General features: G+C 36.9%; 1 protein-coding gene across 10 annotated transcripts in view; it reads right to left on the reverse strand.

The window, feature by feature from the left end:
* The window catches only part of Ptprd (protein tyrosine phosphatase, receptor type, D), a 2,098,812-nt gene that overhangs the window by 648,303 nt on the left and 1,428,501 nt on the right, over positions 1-22,008 (reverse strand). For all 10 annotated transcript variants that reach the window (XM_013516335.1, XM_013516328.1, XM_013516331.1 and 7 more), the window contains one exon: positions 5,886-5,924. The gene's annotated coding sequence lies outside the window, so the exon portion shown is untranslated. The remainder of the gene's footprint in view (positions 1-5,885; positions 5,925-22,008) is intronic.

A 22,008-nucleotide genomic window follows, 5' to 3' on the forward strand; every position in this document is an offset into this window, starting at 1 on the left:
AAACACTTGGGTGAGAATTTCTCACAAGCAGAAAAGGAAAAGTGGATATAGGCATAACATCTAGTGACTTCTACTTTAAGTAGATCTAAGAAAAAGGTAGACCATAAAGCAGAAATACAGAATCCTACTGAAATTTTGATCAAGCTCTATCACGCAATATGACGTATATGTGTATTGTCTATTGACGCAATATGTGTATATTTCTTCTATTTTGTCTTCAAGGATAAGGAATTATAATTTTCTGCTGTGTGCAAGTATATGTCTTTGCCATTATATCCTGTAGCATCAGGTAGAGAAGAACATTCACAAAACTTCACAAAACTCAGCAGTGGTAAAAGAAAATCTGTGACCAGCCTATGTCTTCAGAGACTACACCCCCAGAAGTCTATCTCATCTTCTTAGGTAAGGTTCTCAGCAAAATTCTGAGGGCCTGAAGGTTTTAAATGAAGCAGATAAATTGAACAGATCATACTAACAGGCAGGAGAAGGATGTGGAGTTAAAGAAAGGGATGCAGATAGCACAGATACTAATTTTAAAAAACCTTGGCAATGAAGTTTGAAAACTCTTGCCTGTTCTCATATTTTTTCCTCCCAAACATCTGAGGCTTTATGGGTTTATGTCAAGGCAACAAAAAAAATGATTAAACTCTGATCTTATAAAAAGCTTCTGCAGCAATAATTAATATGCAGGGCCGCAGAGACTAGAATTAACCTTGGAACCAAGCAGAATCAATGTGCCAAGGGAGTACCCCATAGTGCTATGGTGACACTGGTAGGACCTATCATTGATCACTGATGATAGCAAAGAGGTGATCAAATATAGATGAATCTTTCCTCACTGCTATCTTTGGTAACAGTCTCTGTTGAATAAGTAATATTTTTATCTGCCCTAAAGGGAAGAAGCAGCAAGCTTCTGCTTCCTTTCCCTAGAGCATGGTAAGTAGCACTGGAGGTGCTATTAATGACTGTCATGAAATAGGCCTTTTAAGAATTAACTTTTGTCCAGATGTAAGTATGTGACTTAAGAAAGTGTAGAAGAGCCAGGCTTTGCTACTGTTGCATAGTTACCAAATGTATAGGGAGCACAGACAGGAGCAGTTCTCTCCTGAGCCAGGCACCCAAAATAACACAAACACTCAGGGCATACTTGCTTTGAACAGCTAAGGGGAGGTAGCCAGTGTGTTTATTCTGATTGTAGTGAAGTCACCATTATCAACATTGGTTCTGTCCTTGAGGTTGTGTGGCTAAACATTTCCCATTCATAAAGAGTCTCACTTAAGGTTTCAGTGTGCAGACTTAGGTTAAATGAATCCTTTGTTAGGCGCATCTTGCAGTTTAACTAGCCTCTAGCCTCACTAATAGATGGTACTGTAGGTGCGCCCCCAGGCTTGAGCTCTGAGGTCTGCACTTTCACCCTTTTCATGAATTCTCATCTTCATCACCAGTGATGGGTGCAGGTAATGAACAGGTTTTGTTTTTTTCAATAGCAGATAAACCATATGCTCTGTGTAGAATTCACAGAGGAACAGTAACTCTTTGGAAATAAAGAGGTAGCAGTGTATAATAAACGGTTCTTTGGTCCTTTGTTATAAACTCATCTTTTCTGGAAGCATTTATTACTTGAGTTTCATAAGAAAAGCTGATATTTTTAAATGACTCCTCCATGATCCCAAGATAACACTTGGTTCTCACAGTCTAGATGGAAACGTGGCTATGTTGTGCAATTTAGATTCCTTGTCTTGTGTAAGACTCCAAATGTTTCTATAATAACTTCAGCGGTGCCCTCAAAAGGGCTATCTAGAAGCTCACCTTTTTCTTCTGAACTTTTCTACACATTAAGTCCAGTTTTATAAAAGGATGGAGGATACATATGTGATTACCTAGAATGATAAGAACACAATCAATTCTAAAGAAAATATAGTGTTCGTCTGGAAATTCCTTACCAGGGATAATCGAAGGAAAAAAGAAATGTGTTTATCTATGGTAATTGCAGTACAACTAAGAAGCAATCAATATTACTGTCATCTTTACCAAGTAGTATCTTTACATGGGAGACAATCCAAAGAAAGCGATCTATACTGTGATATTACCCTAAACACATTTCATCTCCTGCTTTGAAACACGTTGGCTATTACTTAAAATCTAGTTGGCTATTACTTAAAACCTAGTGATTAGATAGCCATAGGTTACTTAACATTTAGAGACACAGGGGCTGGGGATTTAGCTCAGTGGCAAAGCGCCTGCCTGGCAAGCGCAAGGCCATGAGTTCGGTTCCCGGTACCGGAGAAAAACCAAAAAAAAAAAAAAAAAAAAAAAAAAAAAAAAAAAAACAACAAAAAAAAAACATTTAGAGACACAGTAACACAGTTATGGATTTTTTTTTTTCCGGTACCAGGAATCGAACTCAAGACCTCACGCTTGCCATGTAGGTGCTGTGTTGCTAAGCTAAATCCCCAGCCCTTACTTTTAAGGATTAATTATTTTATCCTTTCTTCATAATCACTTTCTCACCATTATTTCTGTTAGAAATATAAAGTAGAATTTGAAATGAAGGGGGTGTTCTTCCCCTATTCTGTGCGTGTATGTGTGTAAGTCTGAGTGCATTTACGTCTGTGTACATGTAAGTATATTCATGCGTGTGACACAGTACAAAGTGGATACTTTGTGGATTTTACTTAACATTCTAACCAGTCAGAATCAGTTTGTCTAAAAGCATATTTATTTTAATGCAGTTGGGGAGAAATAATTATTTTTAAAATTAAATAACTAATCATGTGAGCCTATTTTAATCTTTCCAGCAGCTTTTATCATTTTTGCTCAAAAAGTCTAACAGACTGGAGTCTCAAAGGGACTGTTCAATGTACATTTGGATAAAGTAATTACTTTCATTTGTGACTTCAGCAAGTAGACTTAGACCAACTCAAATGAAGTGCAGATTTCACATCGTCAGCAGAAAAACAGAAGCCCACAGAAAAGATCTTTGGTTTTTGGTTATGGAAGAGAAGAATGCTGAATATGCTTACATTACTTTTTCCTTTTATTATATTTTACGACTGTCACCCCTTTTTCCTCTCAAATGAAACCTATTGCATATCTTGTCTCCATTTAGTTTTAATTTCTAACCCCTGCTCTCTACATTTACTTCTTCTTCCTATGTTTCCTCTCTTCTACGTGATCACAATGCCTTTTTCTCCAATACGTGATCTATTTGCAGGAGAAATATAAAAACTGGGACTTGTCTCTGCTACTCTACCTTAGGAATGCAAGGATTGAATCTTAAAGGCACATATAAGGAAGTCTTGAGGTATTCTGCTATTGACCAGCCAAAGAGGAAAAGTTGTCAGATTTTCTTGAAATTCCTTCCTAATGCTTCCCTGTAGGCCACATTCACAGCACAACTCTGAGACATCTTACTGCAGCTCAACACAGGTACACAGTGATGTATAGGGAAGTAACAGTAAGTCTTGCTCTTCCTTAAAGATTTGTCATGTCTTTTAAACATTTTCTCCACACCAGTGTAGATGAAATCACTATGATAATTCTCCCCCAAATATGTGCATTAAAAAAAGGACCTTTCTTTAAGGAAGTTAGTAATGTGCATTTAGAATGCATATGAGCTGTGGAAAGAGTTCTGGGTTCAAATACCAGCTTCTCTGAGGCATGTTACCACGCTCTTTTGAGAATCATTGAGAAAACAGGAACAATCAGATATACTTTATGTGATGTATTTGAGGATTATAAGAGGAGATGTATATAAAGTTACCTCGCCTAGTACTAGTACTAGTAAGTACTAGTGAGACCCTCTGGTCTTAGTTTTATTCCATTGGAGAAGTGTAAGGCCCCAGTAGCCAGTGAGGAGTTTTATGAGGACGAAAGTTGTTTTCCTGCACTCTGGATAGATATACAGCCATGAGGGTGATAGCTACGAACAGCTGCAACATTTCTTGCACAGTCATTGTGCAGCTCAAGGGATTATAGTCAGGAGCTGCTAGGCAGCTAGGACCCAACACCCCAAGTTATGTCATTCAGTAGTGTGGACCAAATACTTTGAGAGTGAGAGCTGGCTCAAATGCCGCAGTCTTGTCAGTAGGTAGGACCGAGCTCATGTTAAACATGAAAACATCGAGGACCAGAAAATTCTGTCATTTAGTTGTAGTGCCAGGTTCCACTTAGTATTTAGGGTTTAGAGTCAATGAGAGATTCTCATTCTACTGTTGAGCTCTGCTCTGTGATTATGAAACACAGTGGCCAGTCATAATAACTTCCTTCATAACGGCTCATAAATGACCAACGAATTTCTCTGAACATATTTCAATTATTAATAAGAACCCTTTTGTTTTGCCAGTAAAAGCTTGACACGTTATAGTCCCTAAAAGCAATAAACAACATCAGTGGACATAAACTTAGAGCTACACCTGTCAAGTGCTACTGATGTACAGGGATGTTTGCTGATTTGCATCCGTGTGTCAATGCAGAGGGAGGTTACCTCAGTGAATCTTTATGGCTTGCACTTCAGGACAGAAAAACTCAATTCTACAGATTTCTTGGTAAACCTGCACATTAGAATTGAGATATGTACTAGTGTTAACCTTTCCTTTGCCAGCAAGTAGCAATTACAGGATAACTACAGGGTAATTCTAGTGCTTTATGTCTCTGAATGTGGGAGTGATTTGAAACTATTCTAACTATACATTTGAATTGTTGAACATATGCTTTCTATAGACAAGAACCACATTTTAATAACTTCTTTCACCTCTCTAAATGCTTGATTTTAACTTTTTTACAAGTCAAGTGATTTCGCGGGCACAGAAAATCTCGAACACTAGCAAGACAACTTGGAATAGATCAAGAAACATTTTTGTCATTTAAATATGACTTAAATTCTGCGTAAAGCAAGCATCTCAGAAACATCAAATAATTACATAATGACTCAAATTATTTTTTTCAATAAAATAGATAAAAATTTTCAATGCTTCTATTTTTAAATTGTTCACATTCTAGTTTCAATGAACAAAACTGTCAAATAAGCTAAACAGCAGAAATTAAAAATGAAACTTTTTCCTTTTATTATATTTTACGACTGTCACCCATTTTTCCTCTCAAATGAAACCTATTGCATATCTTGTCTCCATTTAGTTTTAATTTCTAACTCCTGCTCTCTACATTTACTTCTTCTTCCTCTGTTTCCTCTCTTCTACGTGATCACAATGCCTTTTTCTCCAATACGTGATCTATTTGCTTACATTATTTGCTTATTCTTATGCAGATTTGCCATCTTTCTCCTAATTATGTTCACTTTTCTCCTTTTTCACTTTCTCAGCTTCGGACTATTGCCCTTTCTCATTCCCACCCCATTTATGGAAGATTCTACCTGCATTATCTCAACATATCTCACTCGAGGAATGGGTCGATTGCATGTCCCAGACTCTAGTGCTAATCAAAACATAGTTACACAGGCAGCAGAGTTTAGGGCAGCAAATTAACACGCACTGACTTATTCCACTGTTAGGTAGATGTCAGATAGGCAATTACAGCAATGTACAGTGTGTCTTGTAAAGCAATATCTTCTAAAAATTTACCTACAGGCTCATATTTTGTCTTGACAACAGAAACTTATCCATTACCTAGGTCATGATGTTTTCCTGTATCCCAAAGTAATGTCTTGAAGTTTACCTACTGTATACAGAAAACTGATATAGATTTTTTTAGAGATTTAAATAACCTAACATTACCCAAAATTCATTTTTACTCCTCGTGCTCCATAATAAAATTACTAACACTTTTAAAAGAAGCTACAGCCTACAGTAGTAAAGTCACACTGTTTCATAATAAAACAAAGAACATTTGAAAGTCAGGCAAAAACCCCAGCATGTTTTAAATCTTACTTTTTCTTTAGATCCCACGGGTGTTCACCAGACGTCTCCCTAAATGAGGAAGAAATGTGACAATAATTAAAATGTGAAAATGATGCCATTAAAATACTGCACATTTAGGTGGAGCATGTTTATATTACTTAACTAGTGGGAAATGTCAAATTTCAACAAGATGTGAAGGTTTTATATTTTGGCATTTTCCTTCACACCCATTGTTGTAAAGAACAGTTTAAAATAATCCTTTTAAAGCAACAAGAAGCAAAACATGCTGTGATCATTATGGGAAGAGGAATGATCGTTTAAAAATAGTATACTTCATAATCAAACTTCTATGAAAAATGTTAAAATAAAACATACAAAACCACTAATATTATTAAAGAAAAACATTTTTCTAGAGAAGTCTATGGAAAGTTTTTACATAATGGAGTATTCTTTGTATTGTCCATTTTTGGTGATATTAGACTTACTAAACAGATGTAAACATCATTAAATTCCATTGAAAAACATCACAGGACTCTGAAAAGAGAGCATCTCCCAACTTGATAATCTCCCAAACTTGATAATATTTAAAAGGGGTTGGAGTGCAAAGATTTTAAAATTAGACCAAGGAAAGGCTTGCTAAAAGTTTAATTAAAGCCCAGGAAGTTTATTGTTAATATAACTTTTACTAGGATTGAGAAAGGTACAACTGCAGGAGAGTATCACAGTTTTCAACCGTTTTATCCATAAGCCACTCCGCAAACCAGACAACCATTTTTGTATATCCCCAATGATTGAAGTGAAACTTTTTCATTCTGGCTTCCTTTTTTCTTTTTTGAATAATGAAAATAGAGACATTAATTAGGACTCTTGGCGAGCTCTTTTGGTAAGTGGAGGTAATCGATTTGTGTAAATCTTTGGAAAATGCCAACTGATGTGAGTTACATAAAGCAGAGCTGCTTACACGGGGAGGGGAGAAGAGGAAGACACTGCAAGGGCTACAACTCAACTTTTGCTGTCGATGGCTATATTTGTTGTGGTGACTGTGGGGATGACTGTATAGAAATATAATGTAGTCACACCTATCAGATAGTTTGCCTTAACATGTTCAGTGTATTAATGCTATTTTGTACTTCAGTAAAGCTCAAAAAAGAAGTGGAAGGCTGTGAAATATGGACTTAATGTAGAACATTGCATGGTATATAAACCATTGAAGAAATTGAAATGGGTTGGTATTGGAATTTCGCTTTTAAAAGATTATCTGGTTGCTGTTTCACGATCAGGTTGTGGAAACACTGATTAGAAGATTTTGGGGTACAATTGTGCCAGCAGGCATAGACCAACATATTGGCAGTGGAGGCAACAATGCTGGATCTTTGATATAGTTAGCTGGCAAAGAGAGGACGCTGAGACAGGGAATAATGAAAGCACGGCAGAACAAGGAATCAAAGATCATGGTCAGATTTATGATTTGTGCACTTGGTTATATTTTCAGCTAATTTCCTGAGGTGTTAAAAATTTAAAATAATAATAAAGTTTGAGTGGAAGAGAAGGGTTCCATTTTCAACAAACTCTATTTAAAATACTCGGGAGACAATCAAGTGGCAATGCTCAGCTGTGTGAAAACTTCAAGAACTGAAATAATATTGAGGATGGTCAGTCCCTAGAAGGGCATGAGCAGCTGCCAGGGAAAGGAGGCACAGCCACTGAACTGGAGTAGACAAAGGGACCCAGAGTCAGGTTACAGCAGGCCTCAACTGCTTTGGGGATGTAAGGTTCTCTCAAACTCCTACCTAACCAGGTGATGGCAAAAGGGAAGTCTATGGGCCGTAGATTAATTTTAATGATTTGCATTTTTTCCCTTAGAGAGTGCTTAGGAATGTTTATATTGAAAAGTCCACAATATAAGGGAAGAAGAAAAACATAACACTTTTCAATTAATATAATTTTCTCCAGTTTAGTGTCTAGATTATTCTCAAAGGTTCTTGGATGTCTAATTGATGACTTAAAGTGTATTTTTAATCACCTCATCTATAGCACACATCAAACTTTGGTATAGCTTTGCTGAGAGCAGCTATAAAATTTATACTGTGATCCTCCAACTTCACCTGCTCTGGCACACTACCAGAGATTAATCTCAGAAACAGCAGAGAAGACTGAAATATAGTGGATTACTATAGAAAGAAAATAAAACGTAAGCATTACATGGTTAGAATGAATGGTGCTCTCCAGAGTAATGAATTAATTTGCGAATTATCCATGGGAAACTGGGTTTCTTTACTTTCCATTGGCTTTGGGCATTTCTGCGATCTTGCTAAGTCATGTAACATTATTAAATTATTGTTTCTCTGTTTGTAAAATGGAAGATAAACAAATGACTTCCTAGGAATTTAGTGGGAATACATGGACTAAAGCACATAAAAATGCCTTGGATGGTGCAAAGTATTATGGGCTGCAGAAATAGAACCATTACAAAAACAATGAAATATTGTAATTAAAGGTGGCATCTGGTATTACTCAAAAGAAACATTTAGTGAACGGAGTCTGTATACTGTCTTTAATTTCACTTGGAATTTTCTAAGCTATGAGTAAGGCCAGAAATAAATAACAACTCTTCACATATTGATGAAACGTAATAGTACTTTCTTTTTGTTTTTTGAAACTTTATACAACTCAAATGTGAAGTTTTAGCATACATAATAAAAACCAAAGATCTAGGACGTACTGCAATTGTATTGCCTGGACCGAAACAAAATTCTAAAATGTGATTCTTACATTTGTCCCAATTCTTCTCTTTGTACGTAATTGGCTTTCTTTTTTTACTTTTTTGTCCGTTCTGAGACAGGGTTTTGCTATGTAGTTCAGGCTCGTCTTGAACTCATTTTACAGCCCAACCTGGCCTCAAATTCACAGTGATCCTCCTGCCTCAGCCTCCTGAGTACTGGAATTGCAGGCGTGCACCACCATGATCTGACCATAATTGGCATTTAATTTTTTTTCACTTCTTTTCTTGTTTATTCTTTGTAGTATTGCTTAACATTTTATTACCTTACATTTGATCAGAATTAAACAAATCATTTTATACTATTTTCTTTTCATAAACATAAAAAAGTTTTTCTTCACCAAAATAATTTTTACTGTTGAAAAAATATGCAAAATATATTGCAGAAAAAAGAAAAAATGAAGTTCATTTACGGTGACTGAGAGGTAAGTGCCTCACTCTCCGGTGCATGGCCATCCGGCCTCTTTTGTATGATAGTACATATCATACAAGTTCAATAATGGCATCATCTTGCTCCTGTTTCACTTAGTTTCCCATTGCTATTCCAAACGCTGTGACTTGTCCTTACACAACGTGGCTAAGGGATGCAAAGTTATCATAGACTTTAATTTTATGGATGAAACACAAGTTGTTAGACTAATGAAAAGCCCATTGTTTTCCTTTTTCTCACAGTCAGCCCCAGGACAAGCATTTTTTATTTTACTGTATTTTCATTTTATTTTATTTTACAGAGAATAATAAAAAAAGAACAATAGCAAAATACCAACAACATAGACAAAAATAAAACAAAGCAAAAATAATGAAAAATTAATGCCTCATTTTTTCCTTTTTGACCAGTTTTGCACGGCTTACGTCTGGTAATCTGAACAACTAATTTGAAGACAACAATATGCAGCATAACAACCACTGGTGAATTCCTACCATCTTGTTTAGTGAAACTCTGTATCGTTTCTAATGTTTTTTTGTTTTTATTTTTTATTTCCTTTAATGGTTTGATCAATCTTGCATTCTTACATCTGGCAATCTGAACAATGTCATTAAAGATAACAATATGTAATATAACAGCCACTGTTAATTCCTATCATTTTGTTCTGAAACCCATGACAAGCATTTTTAATGCTGCGTATTTACATGAATCATGGTTAATGCCTTAGGATGAATTGCTGACCTCAAATAACCCACATACTAAGTTATAGAATTAATAATAGACACTGCTAAATTTTATTCCATAAAGTATATAACTTTTTTTTTTTTTGTACCAGGAATCGAACTCAGGTCATTGCGCTTGCCAGGCAGGTGCTTTTGTCACTCAGCTATATCCCTGGCCCCAAGTGTATAACATTTAATAATCTCCCAGTAAGATATGAGTGTGTGCTTCCCTGCAAACCAGCTAATTAGTAGATAATTTATGTTGCATTTTAAAAACTTTTAGCAGTTTGATTATAACTAAAATTATATATTTTTAAAATTATATATTAAAATTATATATTTTTAGTTTTAATGTGTTCTTCTTTGGTTACCAGTTATACTGAAATTTTTTTTCATATTTTTTATTTGTATAACAGTTCACTTCTGAAATTTGTGTGCATGGTTTTTGCTTAGTTATCTATTAGGGCACATAGATTTACTTCTGTTTTAGAGATATTAACTATGGACATAAAGATCTGATTGAGAAAACCAATGATGATGTGAATATTTCTAGTAATAACATATGTAAAAGTTTATTCTAAAACTTAAGAGAAAATTAAATGTTTTTCTTAGTTCAACTAGAGGCAAAAATGATTTTCAGTAGATGAATGAATTTAAGTAAGTAAAGTTTTATGACTCCACTTTGATTTAAATTTAAATTGATGTTCTCCTTGGTTTGTGCTGTTTAATCACCCAGGTTTTTGGATTGTTTATATTGGTACACTTTGTTCAATATTATACGTTGTATTTTACATTTTCTTTTCCTTGAAACTGCGTGAACATGTTTCTCTTTATTACGCCCCCCACACACATACACACAATGCAAGATGGTGTGACTGCATTTTTCCTGGCATTTTGTCCATCGGGGGAGGCGTTACTCCACAGCTAAGGTGAAGACGAAAATCAGCCAGCGGCACCGCCTCTGTGGAAGGTTTCCTGTGCCCCGTGGGGTGCCTAATGTTTTGTTCACATGTTGGCATCATTCCCTAGAATGTGACATCTCTCATGTCAGCAGCTAACTATGAATGGGATTTCAAGAGAATTTACGTGCAGAGATAGGAGCATTCCTCTAATCTTTGGGTTGAACGTTTCCATTCCTTGATAGAAACTAGGAAATCAGGAATTCATGTAATTTCAAGGAGTGTAAACCAGCTGCTGTGCACTTGTGCTTAGAAAGCGTGTTTGCTCTAAAACATGAGGTGAGCTGAAACAAAGCATCAAATATCACTGTGGTGCTTTATCATCTGTCCGCTGTCTCATATGACGCTCATAATAGTTTAGGAGTAGGTAAGGAGATATTGCAAAGGAAGAGGAATGAACTTTGTAGACATGTTTACCAGTCACCTGATAAAGAAGTCAGTCTCCTTTTCAATAAAATAGATACAAAAAAGAAAGCAATACTTATCTTCCAGAACTGCTTGTGAGCTGAGATGAAATATGATGGATATTTTGCTCTTTTTTATTTTAAAGAGACTAATAAAAGAAAGAATAACAAAATAAGCTAAGCAAGGTCAGGCCTGGTTAGTACTGGATGGGAGATATTTTGTTCGTAATGCGGACCTCACTGTTCATGTCTCCAACACATATTTGAGTATCTACCATGAATTCTTTTTTGGACGGTAGAAGTTATGGTTTGAAGCAAGTAGACAGTTCTGCACTATATTAACTAAAGGCTAATACAGATAATGGACAACAAAGATGAGTGCAGAGATATGACAGACAGGCAGATGAATGATTACTTTCAAATATACCTAAGTGCCACGAAGAAGGTAAGACAGAGCAATGTTCTGGGAAGTGGGTGGTTTTGGGCAATGTATTAGGAAACAGCAGTATAGGATATTCAGGAAATTTTCACTGAAAGGTGATAATTTGAGCTGAGACCTGAATAACAGAAAGGACCATAACCCTAAAGGAAGGGAACTGTACAAAGAGTATGTGAATATACCAAGGCTCTGACACGGGCAAGCATAGTGCTCAAGGAAGACCAATGTGTTTAGTGTGGTCGAAGAATAATGATCCAGAAATAGCCTGGTAAGGAGAAGAAGGGGAGGAGGCTTGGACAGATTTAGATTTTATATATATATATATATATATATATATATATATATATATATATATATATATAATGCTTTGTAAATCATGGTAAGGAGTTGACTATAAAACAGTAACAGGAAGTTCCTGTGATGATAATGATGAATATAATAAAGGTCACGTTGATTATCTTTTCAACAATTTAAGAAACACTATCTTTGCCTATGTATGGAAGCTAATTAATAGATAGGATTTTCCATCCAAACTGTGTTAAATTTTAACATCTCTGTTTCATTGCTTTCTACAATATTAATGTTTTTTATTGTGTAATCCCAATGTTGGTGACTGCTTCTTTTTGTGTATTACTTATGTCATTTGCCAGTGATGTTACTACCAAAGAAGTATTTATAGGATCTTATGATTATTTTGGAATTATTTTTCTGAAATTCAATCTGCTTTACTTTAATAAGAGCTATAATGAACAGATACTTTTACAGCTTTTCCATTTTCTACCTACCCCTTGTTGCAAACCTCTTCTCTTTAACCTAGCCTCTCCTACTCACTTTTCTGGGGGGAAGCTTTTACCAGCCAAAGAAGTAGGCTTCAGTTGAAATTCTAAGAACAAATCTCACCTTCCAGAGCCCTGTCTTTTGATTTTTTTTTGGCCTGTTTGAGCGCAACTGCTAGAGTACATTCATTTCTCCCAGGTACAGATTTCCTCCCTGACCAGGTACTCCACCCCTTCTCCACAGCCACTGGCTGTGGCACTGGCTGTGCCTGGTGTCTTCCCTTTGACATCTCAGATTGCACTGCAGCACTCCCACTCAACCCCGGGACTGGATACTGAATATTATCCATTCCATTTGCTGCCTGCTCCCTCTATTTTTCTGCTGGATTTAATGGATGTAACTATCAGCCCCGAGAATTTACTTCCCCATACAGCACTCACTGCCTGCATTTCAGTTAACAATAACTTTAATCTTCAGAAGAATAAATAGATGTACAATTTATGTATTTTCAGTGTAGGTTCATAGCCATTTGACAGTAGTTGTTACATGGAAAAACAAGTCCTTAAAACTACATGTGCACTGTACAGACAAACATTCTAAAATTTCATTTGCCATCATTGAGAAGATTTAACTTTGAGTTGAAGAAGCATTTTTTGAAATTACTCTAGTAAGTATTGTAAATTTTGAACTTCAAAATGAGTCTCATGAATAGAAAGGTTACAGTACAATTTTGGGCACTGATGTGGGGTTTTCAATGAAATGTGTTTCTCTCATGTCCGTCTTGGTAATAAGTGTTTATATGATGGACTCGCAAACTGGACAAACTCTCAGTGAAATCAGAGTACATTTGAAGGTCCTATCTCCTCCAACAGAGGTGAGACTGAATACAACAGGGAGCATGCAGGCCTCAAGGGAGAATAGGTTATTTGGTGCTGGTGTAGTTCACGTGTTACTAAGTATAGACTTCATTTATTTTATAATTGTAAATAAGATCTATTTTGGTCAACTTTTCCTGTGTTTTTACAATATGTTATTAAGTCATGCCTTTCAAAGGAACCATTGTTTGTTTTGCTAAGAGTTTTTATCTTACATCAAATGAGAGTAACTTGCAAGCAAATCCCCTTTGATGAAGGAAATACTAGGCACATTCAGCTTCTTTACCCTCCACACCAGGACTTATTATTTTAATCTGTAATTCTTTGGGTTGAACGTCCTTAAAGTGTCCTTGTGAACGTAAACATATAACCAGCATGGAATTCCCCATTTCCTGACACAGGATTTGCCACATTTAAGCACATCCATTGAGTAATTTTGCAAAACTTCCCTGTCACAAATTTATGCCAGAGATCCCTTATCAAATCACTTTTTCCAACAGATGCTTTTATTAAATCTCCTAAATATGTTTCTGAGAATTCCTCCATACTGATAAGATAATCAGACAATATTTGTTGGGGCTCACTAAATTATATCTCCCATAATACTATTATGCTCACTATATTTCAGTATCAGTATTCTCATCACTGCTATGCACAAATAAATTGTAGACCTAAAATTATAGTAGCTTTACCTAATTTTCCATTTAGTGTTTTTTATTTCTATTTCTGATATTTCTTATCTTTACTTGACTTTCTACTTGGTGTTTGCTATTCTCTTATTTCTGATGTTTCTTCTTATGGAACAGAACTGCTACATTTTAGAAAATAAATTGTCAATGAAACTTATAAAGTTCAACTTACAAAGAAATTAGTATAATGTGTCATCATAGAGAAATTGTCAAATTATGTAAGATTGTTGATTAATAGAGACTATTTAAATGTTCATTGTAACTCCATGTTATTATCATCCATCAACAAATACTCTACCTTCTCTACAAAAGCCATTCTGCTAAGTGAGATGAGGGATAGAAAGAAGAAACAGTCTACAAAACATTCACAGTCTGGCAAGAATGTGGTTTTCATGCAGGAATTACAAAAGTAGCACATTGGAAATGCCAGCTAAGTAGTACGGCTAATACATCTCATTAAGTGAGATGTATTATTTGAGATGAGATTTGTTGTAGGTGAGGAACATTACCAGGGAGAGTTATAAATAAAACTGGGAAAGCCTGGAGATGTTATCAGAATTTAATTGTATTCAAAGGAGGAGAAGAATAAAGTTAAGAGCATGACAAAATGGAAAGGGAGGTACAGGGTGCATTTCAGAGCTTCTGTAACCACTATGGTAGCTATTAGCCATACAGTGCTATTGAGCTTTCCAATATAGTCAGTCTGAATTGAAATGTATGATTTCAAAGACTCAGCATGAAAAAAAGTGAACTACCACATTAATACTATCAATTGCATACTAAAATGATAATATTTGGGGTATATTGAATTAAATGTAACAATATAATTATTACAATTCATTTTCCATGTCTCTTATTAAGGTTTGTAATGTTGTTAGGAGAAAATGTGAACGACATACACTGCTCACATCTGTGACTTACGTTACCTATCTACTGAACAGCACAGAGCTACTGAGTTATTGTCATAAACACACTGTTAAGTATAATTTTCAAAATAAAAGTAATTAGACTTAAGAGTGGTTAGGAGAGGCCTGAGGCTGGAGACGTGGAGAATTCCAAAGCCCACATATGAGGTGACAAAGGCTGGATGAAGAAGGTGTCAATGGAGAGAGATGGCATGGCAGTACACATCTTTTGTGTGTGTGTGTGTGTGTGTGTGTGTGTGTGTGTCTGTTATGTTATTCTCACAGAACACAGCATTATTTTAGTTTTTCCTCTTGCCAGAGAGATTATAAAAGAAGATTTTCAGAATAATTTGGTCCCTTGAATAAGCATGGAGGTTGGAACAGGTTGGAACCAAATATCCTGGTGTTATAAACTGACAAGACAGGAAGAATGGTAATGGAATTTGATAGGGAAAACTGTGGGCACAGAACTTAAAACCCTAGAATGTCTTCTAGCATTACCAGTTTGTTCTTGGAACAAAGACTGTAAAGTTGAATCTAATATAATGGTGGGGCATTCACGAGTAGATACACTTTAATGCTTTGGTAAAATTCATGGGCTGAAAATGTCAAATGGAGGTAGAGATGCGATAACCGTATTGGCAGAACTGAAAGGGGAATTCAAGAGTAGTGGTATAATTTTAGGTGCTGATTTTCTGAAACCTGAGGAATATTGACACAATGCTTGGAAGAGACTATCCTACAAAGATAAATCGATCAGTTGTTGAAGTGGGAAGACAGGAGAAACACAGTGTGGGATCAAAGAGGCTAAGGAAAAAAAATTAAGAAGGAAGAACCAGCCAAACAGAGAGAATGTCTTAAGAAAGGCATAAAAGAATATAAAAGGAGTTTTAATACTTAGCATCGAAATATTACCTAGCAGAAATGCAGCCCTCAACCATGAAATCTTAAAAACACCAGATGTTTCAGGATCTGTCTGACTGCCTTTGGGTCACATGAATCCACGCTTAGGCTTCGCTCCAGATGTCTGTCCTTTCCCCATTTTTAAGTTAAGTGCACCTATCCCAGAAACGCTCTCCTGAAGAGTGTCTGATTTATTGTTTCCTGTTGCATTTAATATCTGCATCCTCAATCAGCACTTATCACTGACACACTAATAATACTATCCCTCTTGTACGTACCGAGTCTTGTATGCCAAGAACTTTGCTTCGTGTCCTCCTTCTGGCTGCCTCCCTAGAATGGCCTGATTGCTGGAGATATATGATGCAGAGAGGAAACAGAGCCAGTGAAAGATTCCGAGCTAAAGCTCGCACAGATAATTGATCTGGCCTGCTGAGAGTCACGGTGCTCCCAAGAACCATACGTCATCATTGGGTTTTCATTTCTCCATCAGGTTTTATCTCTTGCTTCTCTTTACAGCCTTTACTGCTGTGTAAGAGTGGAGCCTGCATGTATTTATTCAAAGGTACTAAGATATTTAAGAGGTTATAAAAACAAATCCTCTTTATATCTTGCATACAGGAAATTGTAATTTATGTACACATTTGCATGTCTATGCCCTGTACTTAAATGTGAGATCCCTGAGGAAGGATCCGCTTATTCTCCTTATTGATATTTGTATTCTTAATGACTAGAAGATTCTTGGTACCTGGTGGGCGGGCAGCTCACACTTGCTCAGTGAGTGTATATATTAACAAAAGTGTGAATTGTTGTTTGAAGGAGCTTACAGGCTGAGTTGTGGAAATAAATTATGAACATAAATAACTAAAGTACAATTAAGAAAAAGATGCCTAGAGAAAGAGGTATTTACAGAAAAATATTTCAGGAGACAACCAAAAGAATGGGCCATGTCTCTCTCCTAGGAGGGAGAGAGAAAGCTGGTATTTGCTCAAGGCCAAGCCAGAAGATGGAAGACCCGGATGTTGAAAATGATGCATTAGTCTTCTCTGAAGATTTTTATTCTTTCATAATTATTAAGAAAAAAGCAACTCTTTTTTTTCATGTCTGGTTAGTTTTTATTTGAACTCCTGTAATATTTTCTTAACAAAAATTTTTTTTTCCCTTAAAAAAAAAATCTAACAATATGTAGCCACACAGCCAAGTTTTACTTTAAGCACTATAGAATTTTTACCTTCTGTTTTGCGTGAGGGTCTGTGGGCTGTAGGAGCTGAGAAAGGACAGTTCACAGCTGCCACAGCCCAACAAAGCTCCCGAAAATGATGGCCGCATCCACTTCCACCCAGTCCCACATTCTGAGAATGATCTTCCTGAAGCATAGATTGCAGTAGCTGCAGTTCTTCGAAACTACAATTGCTTTTCATGGTGTGGCATGACCGTCTCCATGCGATGTGCCTCCCAGCATGGGCGCGCCCCCTCCCCAACTCTGAGAGATGCTTCATTCCCAACAACATGGAAAATGTTATACGAAAACAGAGAGGTCTTGTCTTTTAATAACATGAAATGGATGAAATGTACAGCTGTGTAGCAAGTGAAGCTCTGAAGAGGTGCTCGTAGATGGGGTGGGAAATGGGTACCAGAAAAAAATAGATATGACAAAAAAGTCGGACAGTTTCTGCATACACGATGCACTGGGCTGGGGAGATTGTGAGACAGGGTTTACATTCCCAGTTCTGCCCCTTAAAACTGTTGTAGGTTTTTCTGTTTTGTTTAGTTTTATTTTGTTTTTACTTTGCTGTTATTTAATCTTTCCAAGCTTAGGTTCCTGCAAGTGAAAGTTATGTTACTTTCTTTTTGAAATTACTTTGAAGATAGTTAGACGTCTATAAACCTAGCTGATATTTAATAATGTTGCTGGCTTCCTGACAAGCCTACCTGTCTTTCCCTTCCCCTTCCGCACTAGGGAAACCTCTTTTAAGGGACTTCACTGACCAGCAGGTTTACTTACTATTGGCATAAGGACTGCATCACCTTTCACTGCAGAGATGGTATAGTCACCCACTACCTGTAGCATTCATGCACTTACCCACCCTTTCCTAATGGTGGCGCACTTGTATGCTGAGATGGGCAGCTATGCGCTTTCCCCCTGTTCTCCCTTGACCTTCATTTCTCATGCGACTCATTGGGCATATAGTCCACAGATATGACAAGCATGTAGGCAATAATCAGGTCAGTGTTTTCATATAATACGTTCACTTCCCAAGGTGTGACAGGGTTAGAAATGTCAAATTTTATTTCTGGAGAAGTCTTTGAGCAAAGACGTGATCTAAACTCCTCATATAGCTGAGGAAAGAGGTCTAAGACCTAGGCGACTTACCCAAGACCTAAAGAATGTTAATCATGTGTCCTTATTAGAATCATTATTTCTGCTACTCATCTCAGAGTGTTTTCCCATTAGTGCCATACTTCTCAGAAAGAAGTGCTTTTCCAGATTTGCCAGAAGAACATATCAACACAGCAAATCCAAATATCTATATAAGACCAGCCACCTAAGCATCTATAAAGCAAGTCATTATTTGATGAGTTTCATTGCAAATATGGTTTGGAAATATTAGAGACTGTAAGAATACAAAATTATTTTTCCTTGCTTTGATTGGATAAGACTTCTTGAATGTACCCGTGTTTAACACCCTCCCACTTTTGTCTTGGGCTTGCTGCCCAGGTGGTCTCATTTAATGATTTCACTATCTCTGACATGAAACACCATGACTTTTTGCTTTTGGGACTGCAGTATGCAAATTGATGGAAGTCAATTGTACCTGATTTTCTAAATTGCCTCTGCTGTAACAATTCTCCCACCCGTAATAACCCATTGAAATCAAACAAAGGGATTGATTACACATTCCTCACTCTGGGGGGAAACTCCATTAGTTTTACCTGAATAAAAACTACAGAATAGGGTCCAATTTAGGGTAAGTGGCATACACAATTTTCCAGGAGGCAAGGTAGAAATAAGCTTGAACAAGCTTAAATATTTCTCTCTAGCCACAGAGACTATCAAGCAAGAGGAATTTTATTTACAAGTCACACAGAGAACAAAGGCATGCTTAAGCGGGTACTACCTGGTGAGCCAGAATTGGCAGAACTAATACTTGTTCCACTTTGGCTTTTGAAACAGAGTAGGATGCACCCTCTAGACAAATCCTGGAGCCTCTGTAGGTCTGTTAGAAATCTGTGTATAGGGTAAGTATCCAGCTTGGGATTCTCCACTTTAAAGCTGCAGAGAACTAGTTATTGGGAACTCTGGAACAGTCCCAGTCCTTCCACTCATGCGCTAGTTGACCTTGGTCAAGTTGTTTAAACTTTAGTGGATCTCAGTTTTCTAATACATAACTTGGGTTTAAAACACCCGCCTGTCTTCCAAGGTTGTTGTAAGAATCCTAACATGAAACTAAAAGGAACAAAAAAATGATATGCCAACTGGGAAGTGCATTGCAGATGCGGAGAATTAGTTTCATTTGAAGCAGTCTTTCCTGCTGAGCTCATGCACATTTCTTAAGTGAGAGCTGAGGTGGTGGTGAGGCTGACCATCTACTCCTGTCCTGAACTTTCACTACAGTGTGTGCAGATGCTGGAGTCAGATAAATCTGTGTTTACATCACAGCTCTTCCCTTTGCTGCTTCTTTGTCCTTGGGTGAGTTATCCCAACTGCCAAGATTCAACTCGAAAATGGTGATTGAAATAATATCTACCTTACAGGGTCATTGTGAAAGTCAGCAATGCAGTGCACCAGACAGGAAGACCATGCACTTAAGGATGCTTATCATTATTAGCAGAACTGCAGCATCCAAGCATAGTCATATGATCATAAAGGAGATTTCAGTGTCTGGTGCTGCATGAGGCCCTTGTCCAGAGTTGTTTAGCTTTCTCACCTCTGGGCGGGAGGGACTTCTGAGGACCTTCTTGTAAGAGAACTGAGGTATTATTGCAGCCCCTGGGGTCTGGATTCATAGATAGTGACTTTCTGAAGAATCAAATTTGATATTTTCGCCTTTTATCAAACATTTGTTTTCATCATGGCTGACATAGAGTGTGAGAGCTCACTGAACACTTCTGCATGAATGAGAGCAGAAACTGCTGGCTTGTGTTAGGCTATATCAGCCTAACTTTAGTGAGATTCATTCTTGCTCTGCAGTGTAAGACTTCTTAGCACCACAGCTTATCACCCACTCGCTTCCTTCTGGATAAAGTGGTGGCCAGCACTGCTACCCAGGTAAGTTAGGATGAACTGTGTGTAGTAATCATTGGTGTTTCTGAGCCCTCTCACTGGAGGATTAGTTATTATTTATGTTGACAAACACACATAGTGGGGGTGCATCTGTTTGGTATATAAACAGGTGAAATTTCTTTCTGAGTGATCAATTTGTTAGTGGATGGCTTGTGATACACATCACATTCTGGTTTTTTTTTTTTTTTTTTGGTCTTTTTGAGACAGGGTCTCACTATGCAGTTCAGGCTGGCCTTGAGTTCTCTTTTTAGCCCAGGTGATCTTGAACTCGCAATGATCCTCCTGCCTCAGCCTCCGAAGTGTTGGGATTATAGGTATGTGCCACCACACCCAGTTCATTTAATAAATTTACTTTTATTGTTTTTTTTTTTTGGTACCGGGAACCGTACTCAGGACTTTGTGCTTGCCAGGCAGGTGCTTATGCCAATGAGCTATGTCTCTGGCCCCATATCACATTCTGGCTAAACTCTTATTCAACAATGAAGGTGTTCCGCAGGGCATGGTGGCACACACCTGTAATCCCAGCACTCAGGAGGCTGAGGTAGGAGGATCCTTGAGAGTTCGAGACCAGCCTGGGCTACAAAGTGAGCTCAAGGCCAGCCTGAACTGCATAGAGAGACCCTGTCTCAAAAAGACAAAACAAAACAAAACAAAAACAAAGACAAAAACAACAATAAAGGTGTTCCTTCTCTACTGCCTTTGTGGAGAAGATTTTTGGATTGGCAATAGATTATTTTTAAATGTATAGTTTCCGCAAACTTGATAAACAGAGCACCGTGATTCTCGGCCTAAATGCTATCTATGACCTGTTCTAAAGAACAGGCCCCAGGAACTGATAACAATCTGACTCTCCTCTGCTCTGCAGCAGACAAAGAGCAGTACTTACCAAGATCTTTCATTTACTATCTGCCAGAGACTTTATTTTTAATTAGTCAAAGACAGACCTGGCTAACACAAAAGCGATACAAGCAATACAGAATTTCATACAAGGTGATAGGAAATTCACAATGGCTGTTGTATTACGTACTGATATCTTCAGACTGGTTACTATGATAAACCAATATAGCCATGTAAGTTATTTTGTAAATGTATATGTGCTTGTTAGTATGTTTTTGGTCTTTTATCTTTAAAAAAAAAAAGACAGCCCTGGAGTTTTTGACCCTCCTATCTGTCCTGAACACAAACCCAAAATCTCACAGTGATGAGGGCAAGCCTAAATACAATGTCCTTAACTCTTTGTGTAACTGCAAAAATTCAACTAATGTCCCTACTTATTTTGAAACATAACTGATTTATTCTTTAGCTGAATAAGATTTAAGAGTTTCAGTTGACTGACTCACTAGTAAAGAGCATTCCCTTTTCTCTATTCAAAGAAAGTCCTCGTTAGCAAATCATAAATTTTCATTGGCCCCTGGCTACAATTGTTTTCATTATTTGCAAATTCCCTTACAATTAAAAAAATTCTTTGCAGTTTAAATGGAAAATAAGGATATTTTCTAAACAATGGAGTAAATAATTAATGTTCTGCTAAATCGAGGGAAATTTTAAGACAGCTTACAGGAATAGAATAAGCAAGTGAAGGTCTTGAGATAAAAGGAAAGTCCTTGTTAAAAAAGTGAGGGGCTAAATAGCCAAGAGGAGCTGAAGGATACATGACTATTAAACATGATATGGAGTCTGAGATGAGATATTTTGTGAATGATAAGAAAACCTGAATGGAACGCAGATTTTAGTTAATAGTAACATGTCTACTGTAGTTCATTAATTGCAATGTAATGTGATGAACCATTTTAACACCAGATACTAATACAGGAAACCAAGAAGAAGCACTGGGAAGCTCTCTAGCTGGGAAGGAGAAGTGCTTAGACAGAGATTCTAGGCAGAAATACAAATGTATTTTATATCTCTATATATCTCTAGCACAAGGGCATTCATTCATTAGTTCCCATTGGTACTTCTCCTGCTTAAACACAGATATCCCTCTCTTGATAA

Source organism: Chinchilla lanigera, unplaced genomic scaffold, assembly GCF_000276665.1.
Source record: "Chinchilla lanigera isolate Chin_1 unplaced genomic scaffold, ChiLan1.0 scaffold00033, whole genome shotgun sequence".
Lineage (NCBI taxonomy): Eukaryota > Metazoa > Chordata > Mammalia > Rodentia > Chinchillidae > Chinchilla > Chinchilla lanigera.